Here is an 18,471-nt window from a genome sequence, read left to right on the forward strand (position 1 = left end):
GCAAGCATTTTGGAGCTTTCACCTAAATAACTACAGGTGGTGAGATAAGCTGCACAATATAATTGACCTTTCAGTATATTGTTGCACACACACCATCTATTTAGCAAATGCCCTTGTTATCAACAGCAGCCTTTTAAACTCACCTGAGCTAACAGGTATGTGCGCTGGTTACTCTGCTGCGCTTAAAATTTCTTTTTTGGTTTGCTACAATGCCTTTTCTGAAACGTTGTCTCCTTCTGCTGGAACACTGACTTCTTTCATTTAATGCCTGCAGACTATAAAAGAGAACCCAACCCAAAAAGTTTGGTTGATTAGTCTGTGGCATTCTGTTAAACTGTTGCTTATGGCGGTCTCTGTGAGCTTCTCAGCGACATTCAGCCAGCCAGGTATCCTGCCTGCAGTAGATGGAATGTGGCAATGGAACGCTGGCTGCGCGTGTCATAATAGGCTCTGAGCCTTTATATACCTGTGCACAGCAGCAGCCACCTTCAGTCTGCTGCTGGACAGCCAGCAGCAGCAGCAGCAGGAGAGGTATGTAATCAGGAGCCCTCCTGCTAAGGGTAGACAGCTGCTCGTTCCACCCCACCCCCCGCCTTAATTGGTTCTCCTCCCTTCCAACGGTGTTGAGGCGGGTGGGAACAGCAGGGGGTGAAGGTGCTGTGTTTAAAGAGGTGGAGTTATGCAGATCTAAAACGCGTGGATTGCAGCAGCAGCAAGCCGAAAAGTGCAGGCATGTAAGGGATCTAGAGGTTGACAACATGTCTTCTTAACGGGAGTCCAGGAGCTCATCTCCACAAATGGACTTTTCAGGATCCTTGGGTGGCTCCGTAGTTTGAAACCAATTCTGGTTATCGGATCTCGGCCTTATGGCTAAGATCAAGTGTAGTATCTGTTCTTATCAGTTTAATATCTGATACGTCCCCTATCTGGGGACCATATATTAAATGGATTTTTAGAACAGGGAGATGGAAAAAGAGCTTGCTCTGTCCACTCCACGCATTGACCTGGTATTGCAGTATCTCCAGGACCGGTGCACCCCTTCTTTAATGCAGTTTCTAAAATCAGAAAGAATTGAATTCAATGTTTTTTGTTCATTTTACTTGTTTGTCGGATTTTGGGATGGACTCTTTGGCTTTGCTTTTCTTCTCCTCATTGGATTTTTCATGTTCAAAGTTGCAGAAGCCAGATTACAAGCTCATTTTGGTTCAACTTCAGCAACTGTGCATTGCATTGCCATGTAATGTGATGCAATGCTATCTTTCTAGCTCTCCCTTTTTACTTCCTTTTGGATAAACAGACATATTAGGCAAGCATTTTGGAGCTTTCACCTAAATAATTACAGGTGGTGAGATAAGCTGCACAATATAATTGACCTTTCAGTATATTGTTGCACACACACCATCTATTTAGCAAATGCCCTTGTTATCAACAGCAGCCTTTTAAACTCACCTGAGCTAACAGGTATGTGCGCTGGTTACTCTGCTGTGCTTAAAATTTCTTTTTTGGTTTGCTACAATGCCTTTTCTGAAACGTTGTCTCCTTCTGCTGGAACACTGACTTCTTTCATTTAATGCCTGCAGACTATAAAAGAGAACCCAACCCAAAAAGTTTGGTTGATTAGTCTGTGGCATTCTGTTAAACTGTTGCTTATGGCGGTCTCTGTGAGCTTCTCAGCGACATTCAGCCAGCCAGGTATCCTGCCTGCAGTAGATGGAATGTGGCAATGGAACGCTGGCTGCGCGTGTCATAATAGGCTCTGAGCCTTTATATACCTGTGCACAGCAGCAGCCACCTTCAGTCTGCTGCTGGACAGCCAGCAGCAGCAGCAGCAGGAGAGGTATGTAATCAGGAGCCCTCCTGCTAAGGGTAGACAGCTGCTCGTTCCACCCCACCCCCCGCCTTAATTGGTTCTCCTCCCTTCCAACGGTGTTGAGGCGGGTGGGAACAGCAGGGGGTGAAGGTGCTGTGTTTAAAGAGGTGGAGTTATGCAGATCTAAAACGCGTGGATTGCAGCAGCAGCAAGCCGAAAAGTGCAGGCATGTAAGGGATCTAGAGGTTGACAACATGTCTTCTTAACGGGAGTCCAGGAGCTCATCTCCACAAATGGACTTTTCAGGATCCTTGGGTGGCTCCGTAGTTTGAAACCAATTCTGGTTATCGCTTCTCGGCCTTATGGCTAAGATCAAGTGTAGTATCTGTTCTTATCAGTTTAATATCTGATACGTCCCCTATCTGGGGACCATATATTAAATGGATTTTTAGAACAGGGAGATGGAAAAAGAGCTTGCTCTGTCCACTCCACGCATTGACCTGGTATTGCAGTATCTCCAGGACCGGTGCACCCCTTCTTTAATGCAGTTTCTAAAATCAGAAAGAATTGAATTCAATGTTTTTTGTTCATTTTGCTTGTTTGTCGGATTTTGGGATGGACTCTTTGGCTTTGCTTTTCTTCTCCTCATTGGATTTTTCATGTTCAAAGTTGCAGAAGCCAGATTACAAGCTCATTTTGGTTCAACTTCAGCAACTGTGCATTGCATTGCCATGTAATGTGATGCAATGCTATCTTTCTAGCTCTCCCTTTTTACTTCCTTTTGGATAAACAGACATATTAGGCAAGCATTTTGGAGCTTTCACCTAAATAACTACAGGTGGTGAGATAAGCTGCACAATATAATTGACCTTTCAGTATATTGTTGCACACACACCATCTATTTAGCAAATGCCCTTGTTATCAACAGCAGCCTTTTAAACTCACCTGAGCTAACAGGTATGTGCGCTGGTTACTCTGCTGCGCTTAAAATTTCTTTTTTGGTTTGCTACAATGCCTTTTCTGAAACGTTGTCTCCTTCTGCTGGAACACTGACTTCTTTCATTTAATGCCTGCAGACTATAAAAGAGAACCCAACCCAAAAAGTTTGGTTGATTAGTCTGTGGCATTCTGTTAAACTGTTGCTTATGGCGGTCTCTGTGAGCTTCTCAGCGACATTCAGCCAGCCAGGTATCCTGCCTGCAGTAGATGGAATGTGGCAATGGAACGCTGGCTGCGCGTGTCATAATAGGCTCTGAGCCTTTATATACCTGTGCACAGCAGCAGCCACCTTCAGTCTGCTGCTGGACAGCCAGCAGCAGCAGCAGCAGGAGAGGTATGTAATCAGGAGCCCTCCTGCTAAGGGTAGACAGCTGCTCGTTCCACCCCACCCCCCGCCTTAATTGGTTCTCCTCCCTTCCAACGGTGTTGAGGCGGGTGGGAACAGCAGGGGGTGAAGGTGCTGTGTTTAAAGAGGTGGAGTTATGCAGATCTAAAACGCGTGGATTGCAGCAGCAGCAAGCCGAAAAGTGCAGGCATGTAAGGGATCTAGAGGTTGACAACATGTCTTCTTAACGGGAGTCCAGGAGCTCATCTCCACAAATGGACTTTTCAGGATCCTTGGGTGGCTCCGTAGTTTGAAACCAATTCTGGTTATCGCTTCTCGGCCTTATGGCTAAGATCAAGTGTAGTATCTGTTCTTATCAGTTTAATATCTGATACGTCCCCTATCTGGGGACCATATATTAAATGGATTTTTAGAACAGGGAGATGGAAAAAGAGCTTGCTCTGTCCACTCCACGCATTGACCTGGTATTGCAGTATCTCCAGGACCGGTGCACCCCTTCTTTAATGCAGTTTCTAAAATCAGAAAGAATTGAATTCAATGTTTTTTGTTCATTTTGCTTGTTTGTCGGATTTTGGGATGGACTCTTTGGCTTTGCTTTTCTTCTCCTCATTGGATTTTTCATGTTCAAAGTTGCAGAAGCCAGATTACAAGCTCATTTTGGTTCAACTTCAGCAACTGTGCATTGCATTGCCATGTAATGTGATGCAATGCTATCTTTCTAGCTCTCCCTTTTTACTTCCTTTTGGATAAACAGACATATTAGGCAAGCATTTTGGAGCTTTCACCTAAATAACTACAGGTGGTGAGATAAGCTGCACAATATAATTGACCTTTCAGTATATTGTTGCACACACACCATCTATTTAGCAAATGCCCTTGTTATCAACAGCAGCCTTTTAAACTCACCTGAGCTAACAGGTATGTGCGCTGGTTACTCTGCTGCGCTTAAAATTTCTTTTTTGGTTTGCTACAATGCCTTTTCTGAAACGTTGTCTCCTTCTGCTGGAACACTGACTTCTTTCATTTAATGCCTGCAGACTATAAAAGAGAACCCAACCCAAAAAGTTTGGTTGATTAGTCTGTGGCATTCTGTTAAACTGTTGCTTATGGCGGTCTCTGTGAGCTTCTCAGCGACATTCAGCCAGCCAGGTATCCTGCCTGCAGTAGATGGAATGTGGCAATGGAACGCTGGCTGCGCGTGTCATAATAGGCTCTGAGCCTTTATATACCTGTGCACAGCAGGAGCCACCTTCAGTCTGCTGCTGGACAGCCAGCAGCAGCAGGAGAGGTATGTAATCAGGAGCCCTCCTGCTAAGGGTAGACAGCTGCTCGTTCCACCCCACCCCCCGCCTTAATTGGTTCTCCTCCCTTCCAACGGTGTTGAGGCGGGTGGGAACAGCAGGGGGTGAAGGTGCTGTGTTTAAAGAGGTGGAGTTATGCAGATCTAAAACGCCTGGATTGCAGCAGCAGCAAGCCGAAAAGTGCAGGCATGTAAGGGATCTAGAGGTTGACAACATGTCTTCTTAACGGGAGTCCAGGAGCTCATCTCCACAAATGGACTTTTCAGGATCCTTGGGTGGCTCCGTAGTTTGAAACCAATTCTGGTTATCGCTTCTCAGCCTTTTGGCTAAGATCAAGTGTAGTATCTGTTCTTATCAGTTTAATATCTGATACGTCCCCTATCTGGGGACCATATATTAAATGGATTTTTAGAACAGGGAGATGGAAAAAGAGCTTGCTCTGTCCACTCCACGCATTGACCTGGTATTGCAGTATCTCCAGGACCGGTGCACCCCTTCTTTAATGCAGTTTCTAAAATCAGAAAGAATTTAATTCAATGTTTTTTGTTCATTTTGCTTGTTTGTCGGATTTGGGGATGGACTCTTTGGCTTTGCTTTTCTTCTCCTCATTGGATTTTTCATGTTCAAAGTTGCAGAAGCCAGATTACAAGCTCATTTTGGTTCAACTTCAGCAACTGTGCATTGCATTGCCATGTAATGTGATGCAATGCTATCTTTCTAGCTCTCCCTTTTTACTTCCTTTTGGATAAACAGACATATTAGGCAAGCATTTTGGAGCTTTCACCTAAATAACTACAGGTGGTGAGATAAGCTGCACAATATAATTGACCTTTCAGTATATTGTTGCACACACACCATCTATTTAGCAAATGCCCTTGTTATCAACAGCAGCCTTTTAAACTCACCTGAGCTAACAGGTATGTGCGCTGGTTACTCTGCTGCGCTTAAAATTTCTTTTTTGGTTTGCTACAATGCCTTTTCTGAAACGTTGTCTCCTTCTGCTGGAACACTGACTTCTTTCATTTAATGCCTGCAGACTATAAAAGAGAACCCAACCCAAAAAGTTTGGTTGATTAGTCTGTGGCATTCTGTTAAACTGTTGCTTATGGCGGTCTCTGTGAGCTTCTCAGCGACATTCAGCCAGCCAGGTATCCTGCCTGCAGTAGATGGAATGTGGCAATGGAACGCTGGCTGCGCGTGTCATAATAGGCTCTGAGCCTTTATATACCTGTGCACAGCAGCAGCCACCTTCAGTCTGCTGCTGGACAGCCAGCAGCAGCAGCAGCAGGAGAGGTATGTAATCAGGAGCCCTCCTGCTAAGGGTAGACAGCTGCTCGTTCCACCCCACCCCCCGCCTTAATTGGTTCTCCTCCCTTCCAACGGTGTTGAGGCGGGTGGGAACAGCAGGGGGTGAAGGTGCTGTGTTTAAAGAGGTGGAGTTATGCAGATCTAAAACGCGTGGATTGCAGCAGCAGCAAGCCGAAAAGTGCAGGCATGTAAGGGATCTAGAGGTTGACAACATGTCTTCTTAACGGGAGTCCAGGAGCTCATCTCCACAAATGGACTTTTCAGGATCCTTGGGTGGCTCCGTAGTTTGAAACCAATTCTGGTTATCGCTTCTCGGCCTTTTGGCTAAGATCAAGTGTAGTATCTGTTCTTATCAGTTTAATATCTGATACGTCCCCTATCTGGGGACCATATATTAAATGGATTTTTAGAACAGGGAGATGGAAAAAGAGCTTGCTCTGTCCACTCCACGCATTGACCTGGTATTGCAGTATCTCCAGGACCGGTGCACCCCTTCTTTAATGCAGTTTCTAAAATCAGAAAGAATTGAATTCAATGTTTTTTGTTCATTTTGCTTGTTTGTCGGATTTGGGGATGGACTCTTTGGCTTTGCTTTTCTTCTCCTCATTGGATTTTTCATGTTCAAAGTTGCAGAAGCCAGATTACAAGCTCATTTTGGTTCAACTTCAGCAACTGTGCATTGCATGGCCATGTAATGTGATGCAATGCTATCTTTCTAGCTCTCCCTTTTTACTTCTTTTTGGATAAACAGACATATTAGGCAAGCATTTTGGAGCTTTCACCTAAATAACTACAGGTGGTGAGATAAGCTGCACAATATAATTGACCTTTCAGTATATTGTTGCACACACACCATCTATTTAGCAAATGCCCTTGTTATCAACAGCAGCCTTTTAAACTCACCTGAGCTAACAGGTATGTGCGCTGGTTACTCTGCTGCGCTTAAAATTTCTTTTTTGGTTTGCTACAATGCCTTTTCTGAAACGTTGTCTCCTTCTGCTGGAACACTGACTTCTTTCATTTAATGCCTGCAGACTATAAAAGAGAACCCAACCCAAAAAGTTTGGTTGATTAGTCTGTGGCATTCTGTTAAACTGTTGCTTATGGCGGTCTCTGTGAGCTTCTCAGCGACATTCAGCCAGCCAGGTATCCTGCCTGCAGTAGATGGAATGTGGCAATGGAACGCTGGCTGCGCGTGTCATAATAGGCTCTGAGCCTTTATATACCTGTGCACAGCAGCAGCCACCTTCAGTCTGCTGCTGGACAGCCAGCAGCAGCAGCAGCAGGAGAGGTATGTAATCAGGAGCCCTCCTGCTAAGGGTAGACAGCTGCTCGTTCCACCCCACCCCCCGCCTTAATTGGTTCTCCTCCCTTCCAACGGTGTTGAGGCGGGTGGGAACAGCAGGGGGTGAAGGTGCTGTGTTTAAAGAGGTGGAGTTATTCAGATCTAAAACGCGTGGATTGCAGCAGCAGCAAGCCGAAAAGTGCAGGCATGTAAGGGATCTAGAGGTTGACAACATGTCTTCTTAACGGGAGTCCAGGAGCTCATCTCCACAAATGGACTTTTCAGGATCCTTGGGTGGCTCCGTAGTTTGAAACCAATTCTGGTTATCGCTTCTCGGCCTTTTGGCTAAGATCAAGTGTAGTATCTGTTCTTATCAGTTTAATATCTGATACGTCCCCTATCTGGGGACCATATATTAAATGGATTTTTATAACAGGGAGATGGAAAAAGAGCTTGCTCTGTCCACTCCACGCATTGACCTGGTATTGCAGTATCTCCAGGACCGGTGCACCCCTTCTTTAATGCAGTTTCTAAAATCAGAAAGAATTGAATTCAATGTTTTTTGTTCATTTTGCTTGTTTGTCGGATTTTGGGATGGACTCTTTGGCTTTGCTTTTCTTCTCCTCATTGGATTTTTCATGTTCAAAGTTGCAGAAGCCAGATTACAAGCTCATTTTGGTTCAACTTCAGCAACTGTGCATTGCATTGCCATGTAATGTGATGCAATGCTATCTTTCTAGCTCTCCCTTTTTAATTCCTTTTGGATAAACAGACATATTAGGCAAGCATTTTGGAGCTTTCACCTAAATAACTACAGGTGGTGAGATAAGCTGCACAATATAATTGACCTTTCAGTATATTGTTGCACACACACCATCTATTTAGCAAATGCCCTTGTTATCAACAGCAGCCTTTTAAACTCACCTGAGCTAACAGGTATGTGCGCTGGTTACTCTGCTGCGCTTAAAATTTCTTTTTTGGTTTGCTACAATGCCTTTTCTGAAACGTTGTCTCCTTCTGCTGGAACACTGACTTCTTTCATTTAATGCCTGCAGACTATAAAAGAGAACCCAACCCAAAAAGTTTGGTTGATTAGTCTGTGGCATTCTGTTAAACTGTTGCTTATGGCGGTCTCTGTGAGCTTCTCAGCGACATTCAGCCAGCCAGGTATCCTGCCTGCAGTAGATGGAATGTGGCAATGGAACGCTGGCTGCGCGTGTCATAATAGGCTCTGAGCCTTTATATACCTGTGCACAGCAGCAGCCACCTTCAGTCTGCTGCTGGACAGCCAGCAGCAGCAGCAGCAGGAGAGGTATGTAATCAGGAGCCCTCCTGCTAAGGGTAGACAGCTGCTCGTTCCACCCCACCCCCCGCCTTAATTGGTTCTCCTCCCTTCCAACGGTGTTGAGGCGGGTGGGAACAGCAGGGGGTGAAGGTGCTGTGTTTAAAGAGGTGGAGTTATGCAGATCTAAAACGCGTGGATTGCAGCAGCAGCAAGCCGAAAAGTGCAGGCATGTAAGGGATCTAGAGGTTGACAACATGTCTTCTTAACGGGAGTCCAGGAGCTCATCTCCACAAATGGACTTTTCAGGATCCTTGGGTGGCTCCGTAGTTTGAAACCAATTCTGGTTATCGCTTCTCGGCCTTTTGGCTAAGATCAAGTGTAGTATCTGTTCTTATCAGTTTAATATCTGATACGTCCCCTATCTGGGGACCATATATTAAATGGATTTTTAGAACAGGGAGATGGAAAAAGAGCTTGCTCTGTCCACTCCACGCATTGACCTGGTATTGCAGTATCTCCAGGACCGGTGCACCCCTTCTTTAATGCAGTTTCTAAAATCAGAAAGAATTGAATTCAATGTTTTTTGTTCATTTTGCTTGTTTGTCGGATTTTGGGATGGACTCTTTGGCTTTGCTTTTCTTCTCCTCATTGGATTTTTCATGTTCAAAGTTGCAGAAGCCAGATTACAAGCTCATTTTGGTTCAACTTCAGCAACTGTGCATTGCATTGCCATGTAATGTGATGCAATGCTATCTTTCTAGCTCTCCCTTTTTACTTCCTTTTGGATAAACAGACATATTAGGCAAGCATTTTGGAGCTTTCACCTAAATAACTACAGGTGGTGAGATAAGCTGCACAATATAATTTACCTTTCAGTATATTGTTGCACACACACCATCTATTTAGCAAATGCCCTTGTTATCAACAGCAGCCTTTTAAACTCACCTGAGCTAACAGGTATGTGCGCTGGTTACTCTGCTGCGCTTAAAATTTCTTTTTTGGTTTGCTACAATGCCTTTTCTGAAACGTTGTCTCCTTCTGCTGGAACACTGACTTCTTTCATTTAATGCCTGCAGACTATAAAAGAGAACCCAACCCAAAAAGTTTGGTTGATTAGTCTGTGGCATTCTGTTAAACTGTTGCTTATGGCGGTCTCTGTGAGCTTCTCAGCGACATTCAGCCAGCCAGGTATCCTGCCTGCAGTAGATGGAATGAGGCAATGGAACGCTGGCTGCGCGTGTCATAATAGGCTCTGAGCCTTTATATACCTGTGCACAGCAGCAGCCACCTTCAGTCTGCTGCTGGACAGCCAGCAGCAGCAGCAGCAGGAGAGGTATGTAATCAGGAGCCCTCCTGCTAAGGGTAGACAGCTGCTCGTTCCACCCCACCCCCCGCCTTAATTGGTTCTCCTCCCTTCCAACGGTGTTGAGGCGGGTGGGAACAGCAGGGGGTGAAGGTGCTGTGTTTAAAGAGGTGGAGTTATGCAGATCTAAAACGCGTGGATTGCAGCAGCAGCAAGCCGAAAAGTGCAGGCATGTAAGGGATCTAGAGGTTGACAACATGTCTTCTTAACGGGAGTCCAGGAGCTCATCTCCACAAATGGACTTTTCAGGATCCTTGGGTGGCTCCGTAGTTTGAAACCAATTCTGGTTATCGCTTCTCGGCCTTTTGGCTAAGATCAAGTGTAGTATCTGTTCTTATCAGTTTAATATCTGATACGTCCCCTATCTGGGGACCATATATTAAATGGATTTTTAGAACAGGGAGATGGAAAAAGAGCTTGCTCTGTCCACTCCACGCATTGACCTGGTATTGCAGTATCTCCAGGACCGGTGCACCCCTTCTTTAATGCAGTTTCTAAAATCAGAAAGAATTGAATTCAATGTTTTTTGTTCATTTTGCTTGTTTGTCGGATTTTGGGATGGACTCTTTGGCTTTGCTTTTCTTCTCCTCATTGGATTTTTCATGTTCAAAGTTGCAGAAGCCAGATTACAAGCTCATTTTGGTTCAACTTCAGCAACTGTGCATTGCATTGCCATGTAATGTGATGCAATGCTATCTTTCTAGCTCTCCCTTTTTACTTCCTTTTGGATAAACAGACATATTAGGCAAGCATTTTGGAGCTTTCACCTAAATAACTACAGGTGGTGAGATAAGCTGCACAATATAATTGACCTTTCAGTATATTGTTGCACACACACCATCTATTTAGCAAATGCCCTTGTTATCAACAGCAGCCTTTTAAACTCACCTGAGCTAACAGGTATGTGCGCTGGTTACTCTGCTGCGCTTAAAATTTCTTTTTTGGTTTGCTACAATGCCTTTTCTGAAACGTTGTCTCCTTCTGCTGGAACACTGACTTCTTTCATTTAATGCCTGCAGACTATAAAAGAGAACCCAACCCAAAAAGTTTGGTTGATTAGTCTGTGGCATTCTGTTAAACTGTTGCTTATGGCGGTCTCTGTGAGCTTCTCAGCGACATTCAGCCAGCCAGGTATCCTGCCTGCAGTAGATGGAATGTGGCAATGGAACGCTGGCTGCGCGTGTCATAATAGGCTCTGAGCCTTTATATACCTGTGCACAGCAGCAGCCACCTTCAGTCTGCTGCTGGACAGCCAGCAGCAGCAGCAGCAGGAGAGGTATGTAATCAGGAGCCCTCCTGCTAAGGGTAGACAGCTGCTCGTTCCACCCCACCCCCCGCCTTAATTGGTTCTCCTCCCTTCCAATGGTGTTGAGGCGGGTGGGAACAGCAGGGGGTGAAGGTGCTGTGTTTAAAGAGGTGGAGTTATGCAGATCTAAAACGCGTGGATTGCAGCAGCAGCAAGCCGAAAAGTGCAGGCATGTAAGGGATCTAGAGGTTGACAACATGTCTTCTTAACGGGAGTCCAGGAGCTCATCTCCACAAATGGACTTTTCAGGATCCTTGGGTGGCTCCGTAGTTTGAAACCAATTCTGGTTATCGCTTCTCGGCCTTTTGGCAAGATCAGTGGTGGTTTTCTGCTGCTGGTGTTGTTTGGAGGGCAGTTGTGACTGGGGTTCCCCCTTGTGGGGCCCTAGTGTGCGATTGAGCGGCGATTGTGTTTATCTGCTGTAAAAATGGTGGAGAAAACACGTGGATTAGAGGACTCGGTCCGTCTGAAGGTGGCTGCAGGTCATGAAGGAGAAATCGGTTTGGACCAAGTTTGCGTTGATGTCTTGAAGAACATTAATGGCTTGAAGGTAACGGATGTATTGGCACTGCAGGATTTTCAGAAACAAGGAATTTATGATATCACTTTTGTTTCTTTGAGTATTTGCCAGAGAGTCTACATGGAGTTGGTACGAATGAAGGAAGAAAAGGAATTGAAATGCCTAGAGTTTATTGCACTGGAACCTCTGTTCCAGCAGACATATAAGTATGTGGTTGTGCACATGTATAACCCTAAAGTTCCGGATGAGACTGTTTCCAATTTTTTAGCTCGGTATTGTAGTGAGGTTAAATTTTTGGGAAGAATGAAGAACAAATACAATTATCTAAATGGCAAGAGGAGATATGTTGTAAAACTGAGACCGGATGATAGAGCTATTGGGGGTGCCAAGAGCATTCCTGCACAGTTTTCTATCGGAGGAGAAAGGGGATTTTGTTTTTATAATGGACAGATGGAATATTGTAGGAAGTGTCATGAGTTTGGACATGTTCAGAAAGATTGTCCAGTGCAAGGTGATGTTTGTAGAGGTTGTGGGAAATCTGGGCATGTTGCAAGTGGTTGCCCAATGAATAAGGTGTGTGATTTGTGTGGACATGCAGATCACCTTGCAAGGAAATGTAGATTGTGGGCTCAGATTCCTAGGTCACAGGTGGACGCTGAAGAGAGGCAGAAGAAGACTCGGCAGGAAAGTGGGGAGGAGGGCGAAGGCTCAGACTCAGAGGGGGAAAGCCAAAAACAAGATGGTGGTAGGGGAAGAGACCATGCGGTGCCCAAGATGGAGGAAAAGGGGCGGAGCCAGAAGAAAGTTGGTTTGAGGGAGGGGCTGGAAGTAATAAACAAAGTAGCTGATGTGCATGGCCCGGGTGATGGGATGGATTTGTCTAATATGGCGGAGTCAGTGAATCCTGTTTTGGGAAGAGATGGGGGTGAGGAAATGGAGGTTTTGGAGGAGGAGGATTCTGATTCGGATGGAACTATAACCCCTCAGCAGCGTGATAGGGTTAACAGTGATTGGAGTGAAAATGAGGAGGAAGATGATGGCAAGGAGGAGAGTTATGCCTCCGTGATTAAAAGAAGTAAGGTGGAGGGGTGTTGGTCTGGGGGGCAGGAAGATCCAGTCTCCCTAAGACCAGGTTATTCTAACAGGGACTCGAGTTCTGAGTCGCCTGATATACGTAGAAAAGTGGGTGGCAGGAGTGGGTTTTCTCCTGGTTCATGATGGATCGGGTATGGTGGAGATTTTTTCCTGTTGTTATGATGGCGTTGTGTGTTGCTTCTCTGAATGTACGAGGGATTGGTTCTGCTTGTAGGAGAGCAGGGATACTGGAGTACATTGAGAGTGTGAATGCAGATATTGTCTGTCTGCAGGAATGTGTAATTAAATCTGCCCCGCATGAGAGTGAGTGGAATAAGGGGCAATCTTTTTGGTCCCCATGCTCAGAAAACAGGAATGAAGGGGTGGGCATTTTACTGTGTAATTCCAGTCTAAAGGTTTTAGAGTTTAAAGTAATCATACCTGGGAGATGTTTGTTTTTATTAGTGGATTTTTTAGGTCAGCGGGTACGGGTTTTTAATGTTTATGCCCCTGCTGATAAACAAGCAAGAGTTGGGTTTTTGGAGTCTCTAAAGTTGTTTTTACCAGGCAGAGACTTCACTATAGTGGCTGGAGATTTTAATTGTGTCAGATCCGCAAAAGATCGTAAGAGCTCTACGGAAGGTAGGACTGATGTTACGTCTAATATTTTAAATCAGATTGTGCAGGATTTACGCTACACGGATGCTGGTCTGATGGTTGGGCCAAGTGATAAGTTCACATACATATCAGATAGTGGACGTAGTGTTTCCCGAATTGACTATGTTTTTATGTCTGAAGGGATTAAGGTGGCCAAGTGCAACCACGTGATGACGACTTTTTCTGACCACAAGATGATAGTGGTAGATCTGTGTATAGCTGAGTCCCTGGCTTTTGGAAAGGGACTCTGGAAGCTGAACGTAAGCCTGCTGGAAGAGGAGAGTGTTAAGGTTGGTTTTAATAAAGTGTTTTTGTCTTGTGTGTCTGAACAGCACCTTTTTAAAGATTTGCTAGAGTGGTGGGACTGGGCTAAGGAGAAATTTGCATGTTATTTTAAAGGGGTGTGTTTTAGGAGAGCGAAAGCCAAAAGGGATCATGATGCTGCTGTTATTTCAAAATTGGAAGTACTCCATAAGTTTAAGAGAGCGGGGATGGAGGTGGATAAAGAGATTGCAGATTTGAAGGACGAACTGAAGAAGATACTTATTGAAAAAGGGAAGACTATTATGTTTAAGGCAAAAATAAAGCACATGGAGGAAAATGAGCAATGTTCGAGATACTTTTTTAAAAAATGTTTTAAACCTAAAGGGGTTTTTAAGTCTGTTTTTTCTCCTGCAGGGGAGGTATCTGGGGATGAGATGATTGGCAGTATTCTTTCCTTTTATGAAACACTCTTCTCTAACGATAGTAGAGCCAGTGATGCGGAAATTAATGATTATTGCAAAGTATTAACTAATAATATTCCTGAGGAGAAAATTGGGTTTTTAAGTGAGGAGGTTGGGAAAGATGAAATTAGACGGGCAGTGGATGGCTTGGCGAAAGGCAAGACGCCAGGCTGTGATGGTCTTCCTGCTGAATTTTATGTTAGATTTTGGGATATTATAGGTGTGGAGTTTTCCCGGGTGGTGCAATATGGTTTTACTCATGGGATTTTATCGGTTTCTATGCGTAGGGGGATTGTTACGCTGATTCATAAGAAAGGGGACATGAGGGATATTAAAAATTGGAGGCCCATAACATTGTTAAACAGTGATTACAAAATTATTTCTAAAATTGTGGCTGGTAGACTGGCAGATGTGATAGGTGATATGGTGGGGGAGTATCAGGCATGTGCAGTGCCTGGTAGGAAAATTTCAGATAATTTGCTGCTTCTAAGAGACTTAATTTATCAGGCTAATTTGAATAAGAATGCTCTTTTGTTACAGTCGGTGGACCTGGAGAAAGCCTTTGATAAAATATCACATAGATTTTTGTTCTCTGCTTTAAGTCACCTTGGTGTTCCGGATAAATTATTGATGGTCATTAAGAGTTTTTATTGTGGGGTCAGTAGCCAGATTTTAGTTAATGGGCATGTGAGTTCCAGTTTTAATATTTTATCGGGAGTTAGGCAGGGTTGTCCCCTGTCACCAATTCTTTTTATCTGTGTGGTGGAGGCCCTTTTAAAAAGTGTGCAAGTTGACAAGTGTGTGGCTGGTGTTTTTATTCCTGGGGGATCCGGGGGTCCAGTCAAGTCTTTAAGTTATATGGATGATATTGTTTTTACTTGTGGTTCACAGGCGGATCTCAATAGAGTGAATTTGCACGTAAGGATTTTTTGTTGTGTGGCTGGTATGGCGGTGAATTGGGGAAAGTGCCAGCTTTGTAACTTTGGGAGGCAGGTTGAGGTTAACGTGGCAGGAGTGGAGAGTAGGGAGGAAATTGAGGTTCTTGGTGTCATCTTTGAGAAGGAACTGAAAGGGAAAAGCAGCCTGAAGATTCTAGAAGACAAAATGGATCAGAAGTTGAACTTTTGGAAACTAAGGAACCTGTCGCTGAGAGGGAAAGTGCTGGTAATCAAGTCTGTGATTCTCCCGCTTCTGCTGTACACTGCTTTGATTTTCCCACCTGCTGTGCTTTGGACAAAGAGAGTGACAAGGAAACTGTTTGTGTTTTTTTGGGGATCCAAAATGGAGAAACTAAGAAGAGGAATGGTTATGTGTTCTGTGGAAAATGGGGGTTGTGATTTTCCTAACATTGACTTATTTTTAAGAATGCATTATTTTTTGAACATTTATAAATTATCCCAGTGCAATAACAGGACTGCGGACATGTGCAAATATTTAGCAGGACGGCTTTTCCAGAAATGGAGCTGGTGTGAGAAGGATTTAAGAAAACCAGTTTCGTTTGTGATACCGTTTTTTTATGTGGTGCTTAGGTCCTTCTAGGATCAAAATGGGATAAGCTCCATGGTTAGACCGGACAAAAAACTGATTGTCTCAGGTATTAAGAAGAAGGAGATGTTATGTGATGTGCCGTTTTGTAATAATGCACAGTCTGGACAGGTGTGGAAGCTTTTTTTCATGCGTGGAATCAGCAACAGACAGAAGGATGTAACCTGGATGGCGTTGCATGGATGCTTGCCAACAAGGGCTTTTTTGAATGACCGGGGGATAAAGGTTCAAGAACTATGTCCTAGGGAAGGTTGCAATAAGGTGGAAACAATACAGCATATTTTTTGGGACTGTTTTTTTGCTAAAAAAGTTTTTACCTTGTTGTCACGTATGTTTGTTGCTTTAGTTGGTTTTCATTGTTTCGATTTTGAAAGGATTTTAATAGGTCAAGATTTTAAGTACTCGCAAAGGAAGCGGGCAAGCTGGATTATTTTTGTCATATATAAAGAGGTTTTATGGGACGTTCGGAATTTGGTGATTTTTAAAAAGATTGTTTTTTCACCCATGGAATGCAGAAAGATTTTTCTTGCTAGACTGTTTTATGCCTATTTATTGGATAAAAAGAAGTATGGTGAGACAGCAGCAGAAGCACTCTGGAACTTTTCACATTGGACTTCTTACAGTAAGTAACAGTTAATTGCAGGGTTGTGTTTTTTGGGATTTTGTTTTTGTTTTTCCGAATGATGATTTGAGAACCCGTTATGTGAATATGCGCTATGATGCATAAATTAATGTGGGTCTTAATCTGAGGAAAAAAAAAAAAAAAAAAATCTGTTCTTATCAGTTTAATATCTGATACGTCCCCTATCTGGGGACCATATATTAAATGGATTTTTAGAACAGGGAGATGGAAAAAGAGCTTGCTCTGTCCACTCCACGCATTGACCTGGTATTGCAGTATCTCCAGGACCGGTGCACCCCTTCTTTAATGCAGTTTCTAAAATCAGAAAGAATTGAATTCAATGTTTTTTGTTCATTTTGCTTGTTTGTCGGATTTTGGGATGGACTCTTTGGCTTTGCTTTTCTTCTCCTCATTGGATTTTTCATGTTCAAAGTTGCAGAAGCCAGATTACAAGCTCATTTTGGTTCAACTTCAGCAACTGTGCATTGCATTGCCATGTAATGTGATGCAATGCTATCTTTCTAGCTCTCCCTTTTTACTTCCTTTTGGATAAACAGACATATTAGGCAAGCATTTTGGAGCTTTCACCTAAATAACTACAGGTGGTGAGATAAGCTGCACAATATAATTGACCTTTCAGTATATTGTTGCACACACACCATCTATTTAGCAAATGCCCTTGTTATCAACAGCAGCCTTTTAAACTCACCTGAGCTAACAGGTATGTGCGCTGGTTACTCTGCTGCGCTTAAAATTTCTTTTTTGGTTTGCTACAATGCCTTTTCTGAAACGTTGTCTCCTTCTGCTGGAACACTGACTTCTTTCATTTAATGCCTGCAGACTATAAAAGAGAACCCAACCCAAAAAGTTTGGTTGATTAGTCTGTGGCATTCTGTTAAACTGTTGCTTATGGCGGTCTCTGTGAGCTTCTCAGCGACATTCAGCCAGCCAGGTATCCTGCCTGCAGTAGATGGAATGTGGCAATGGAACGCTGGCTGCGCGTGTCATAATAGGCTCTGAGCCTTTATATACCTGTGCACAGCAGCAGCCACCTTCAGTCTGCTGCTGGATAGCCAGCAGCAGCAGCAGCAGGAGAGGTATGTAATCAGGAGCCCTCCTGCTAAGGGTAGACAGCTGCTCGTTCCACCCCACCCCCCGCCTTAATTGGTTCTCCTCCCTTCCAATGGTGTTGAGGCGGGTGGGAACAGCAGGGGGTGAAGGTGCTGTGTTTAAAGAGGTGGAGTTATGCAGATCTAAAACGCGTGGATTGCAGCAGCAGCAAGCCGAAAAGTGCAGGCATGTAAGGGATCTAGAGGTTGACAACATGTCTTCTTAACGGGAGTCCAGGAGCTCATCTCCACAAATGGACTTTTCAGGATCCTTGGGTGGCTCCGTAGTTTGAAACCAATTCTGGTTATCGCTTCTCGGCCTTTTGGCTAAGATCAAGTGTAGTATCTGTTCTTATCAGTTTAATATCTGATACGTCCCCTATCTGGGGACCATATATTAAATGGATTTTTAGAACAGGGAGATGGAAAAAGAGCTTGCTCTGTCCACTCCACGCATTGACCTGGTATTGCAGTATCTCCAGGACCGGTGCACCCCTTCTTTAATGCAGTTTCTAAAATCAGAAAGAATTGAATTCAATGTTTTTTGTTCATTTTGCTTGTTTGTCGGATTTTGGGATGGACTCTTTGGCTTTGCTTTTCTTCTCCTCATTGGATTTTTCATGTTCAAAGTTGCAGAAGCCAGATTACAAGCTCATTTTGGTTCAACTTCAGCAACTGTGCATTGCATTGCCATGTAATGTGATGCAATGCTATCTTTCTAGCTCTCCCTTTTTACTTCCTTTTGGATAAACAGACATATTAGGCAAGCATTTTGGAGCTTTCACCTAAATAACTACAGGTGGTGAGATAAGCTGCACAATATAATTGACCTTTCAGTATATTGTTGCACACACACCATCTATTTAGCAAATGCCCTTGTTATCAACAGCAGCCTTTTAAACTCACCTGAGCTAACAGGTATGTGCGCTGGTTACTCTGCTGCGCTTAAAATTTCTTTTTTGGTTTGCTACAATGCCTTTTCTGAAACGTTGTCTCCTTCTGCTGGAACACTGACTTCTTTCATTTAATGCCTGCAGACTATAAAAGAGAACCCAACCCAAAAAGTTTGGTTGATTAGTCTGTGGCATTCTGTTAAACTGTTGCTTATGGCGGTCTCTGTGAGCTTCTCAGCGACATTCAGCCAGCCAGGTATCCTGCCTGCAGTAGATGGAATGTGGCAATGGAACGCTGGCTGCGCGTGTCATAATAGGCTCTG

The 18,471-nt window shown here is 44.0% G+C and overlaps 10 non-coding genes across 10 annotated transcripts; all 10 read left to right on the forward strand.

The window, feature by feature from the left end:
• The first annotated feature begins 850 nt into the window (after positions 1 to 850).
• Positions 851 to 1,041, forward strand: LOC141150105 (U2 spliceosomal RNA). Its single transcript, XR_012246375.1, has one exon. It is a non-coding gene; the product is annotated as a U2 spliceosomal RNA (small nuclear RNA).
• A 1,115-nt stretch (positions 1,042 to 2,156) lies between these two features.
• On the forward strand, positions 2,157 to 2,347 carry LOC141149619 (U2 spliceosomal RNA). The gene has a single exon (XR_012245911.1). It is a non-coding gene; the product is annotated as a U2 spliceosomal RNA (small nuclear RNA).
• A 1,115-nt stretch (positions 2,348 to 3,462) lies between these two features.
• On the forward strand, positions 3,463 to 3,653 carry LOC141149621 (U2 spliceosomal RNA). The gene has a single exon (XR_012245913.1). It is a non-coding gene; the product is annotated as a U2 spliceosomal RNA (small nuclear RNA).
• A 1,109-nt stretch (positions 3,654 to 4,762) lies between these two features.
• Positions 4,763 to 4,953, forward strand: LOC141149533 (U2 spliceosomal RNA). The gene has a single exon (XR_012245825.1). It is a non-coding gene; the product is annotated as a U2 spliceosomal RNA (small nuclear RNA).
• A 1,115-nt stretch (positions 4,954 to 6,068) lies between these two features.
• On the forward strand, positions 6,069 to 6,259 carry LOC141274122 (U2 spliceosomal RNA). The gene has a single exon (XR_012322412.1). It is a non-coding gene; the product is annotated as a U2 spliceosomal RNA (small nuclear RNA).
• Positions 6,260 to 7,374: 1,115 nt separating this feature from the next.
• Positions 7,375 to 7,565, forward strand: LOC141149528 (U2 spliceosomal RNA). The gene has a single exon (XR_012245820.1). It is a non-coding gene; the product is annotated as a U2 spliceosomal RNA (small nuclear RNA).
• A 1,115-nt stretch (positions 7,566 to 8,680) lies between these two features.
• LOC141274123 (U2 spliceosomal RNA) lies at positions 8,681 to 8,871 on the forward strand. Its single transcript, XR_012322413.1, has one exon. It is a non-coding gene; the product is annotated as a U2 spliceosomal RNA (small nuclear RNA).
• Positions 8,872 to 9,986: 1,115 nt separating this feature from the next.
• LOC141274124 (U2 spliceosomal RNA) lies at positions 9,987 to 10,177 on the forward strand. The gene has a single exon (XR_012322414.1). It is a non-coding gene; the product is annotated as a U2 spliceosomal RNA (small nuclear RNA).
• Positions 10,178 to 16,247: 6,070 nt separating this feature from the next.
• Positions 16,248 to 16,447, forward strand: LOC141150688 (U2 spliceosomal RNA). Its single transcript, XR_012246822.1, has one exon. It is a non-coding gene; the product is annotated as a U2 spliceosomal RNA (small nuclear RNA).
• A 1,115-nt stretch (positions 16,448 to 17,562) lies between these two features.
• On the forward strand, positions 17,563 to 17,753 carry LOC141274125 (U2 spliceosomal RNA). The gene has a single exon (XR_012322415.1). It is a non-coding gene; the product is annotated as a U2 spliceosomal RNA (small nuclear RNA).
• The last annotated feature ends 718 nt before the right edge of the window (positions 17,754 to 18,471 follow it).

The sequence above is a fragment of the Phyllobates terribilis genome, unplaced genomic scaffold (assembly GCF_046119375.1).
Source record: "Phyllobates terribilis strain yellow unplaced genomic scaffold, ASM4611937v1 Scaffold_5__5_contigs__length_657084704, whole genome shotgun sequence".
Classification (NCBI taxonomy): Eukaryota; Metazoa; Chordata; class Amphibia; order Anura; family Dendrobatidae; genus Phyllobates; species Phyllobates terribilis.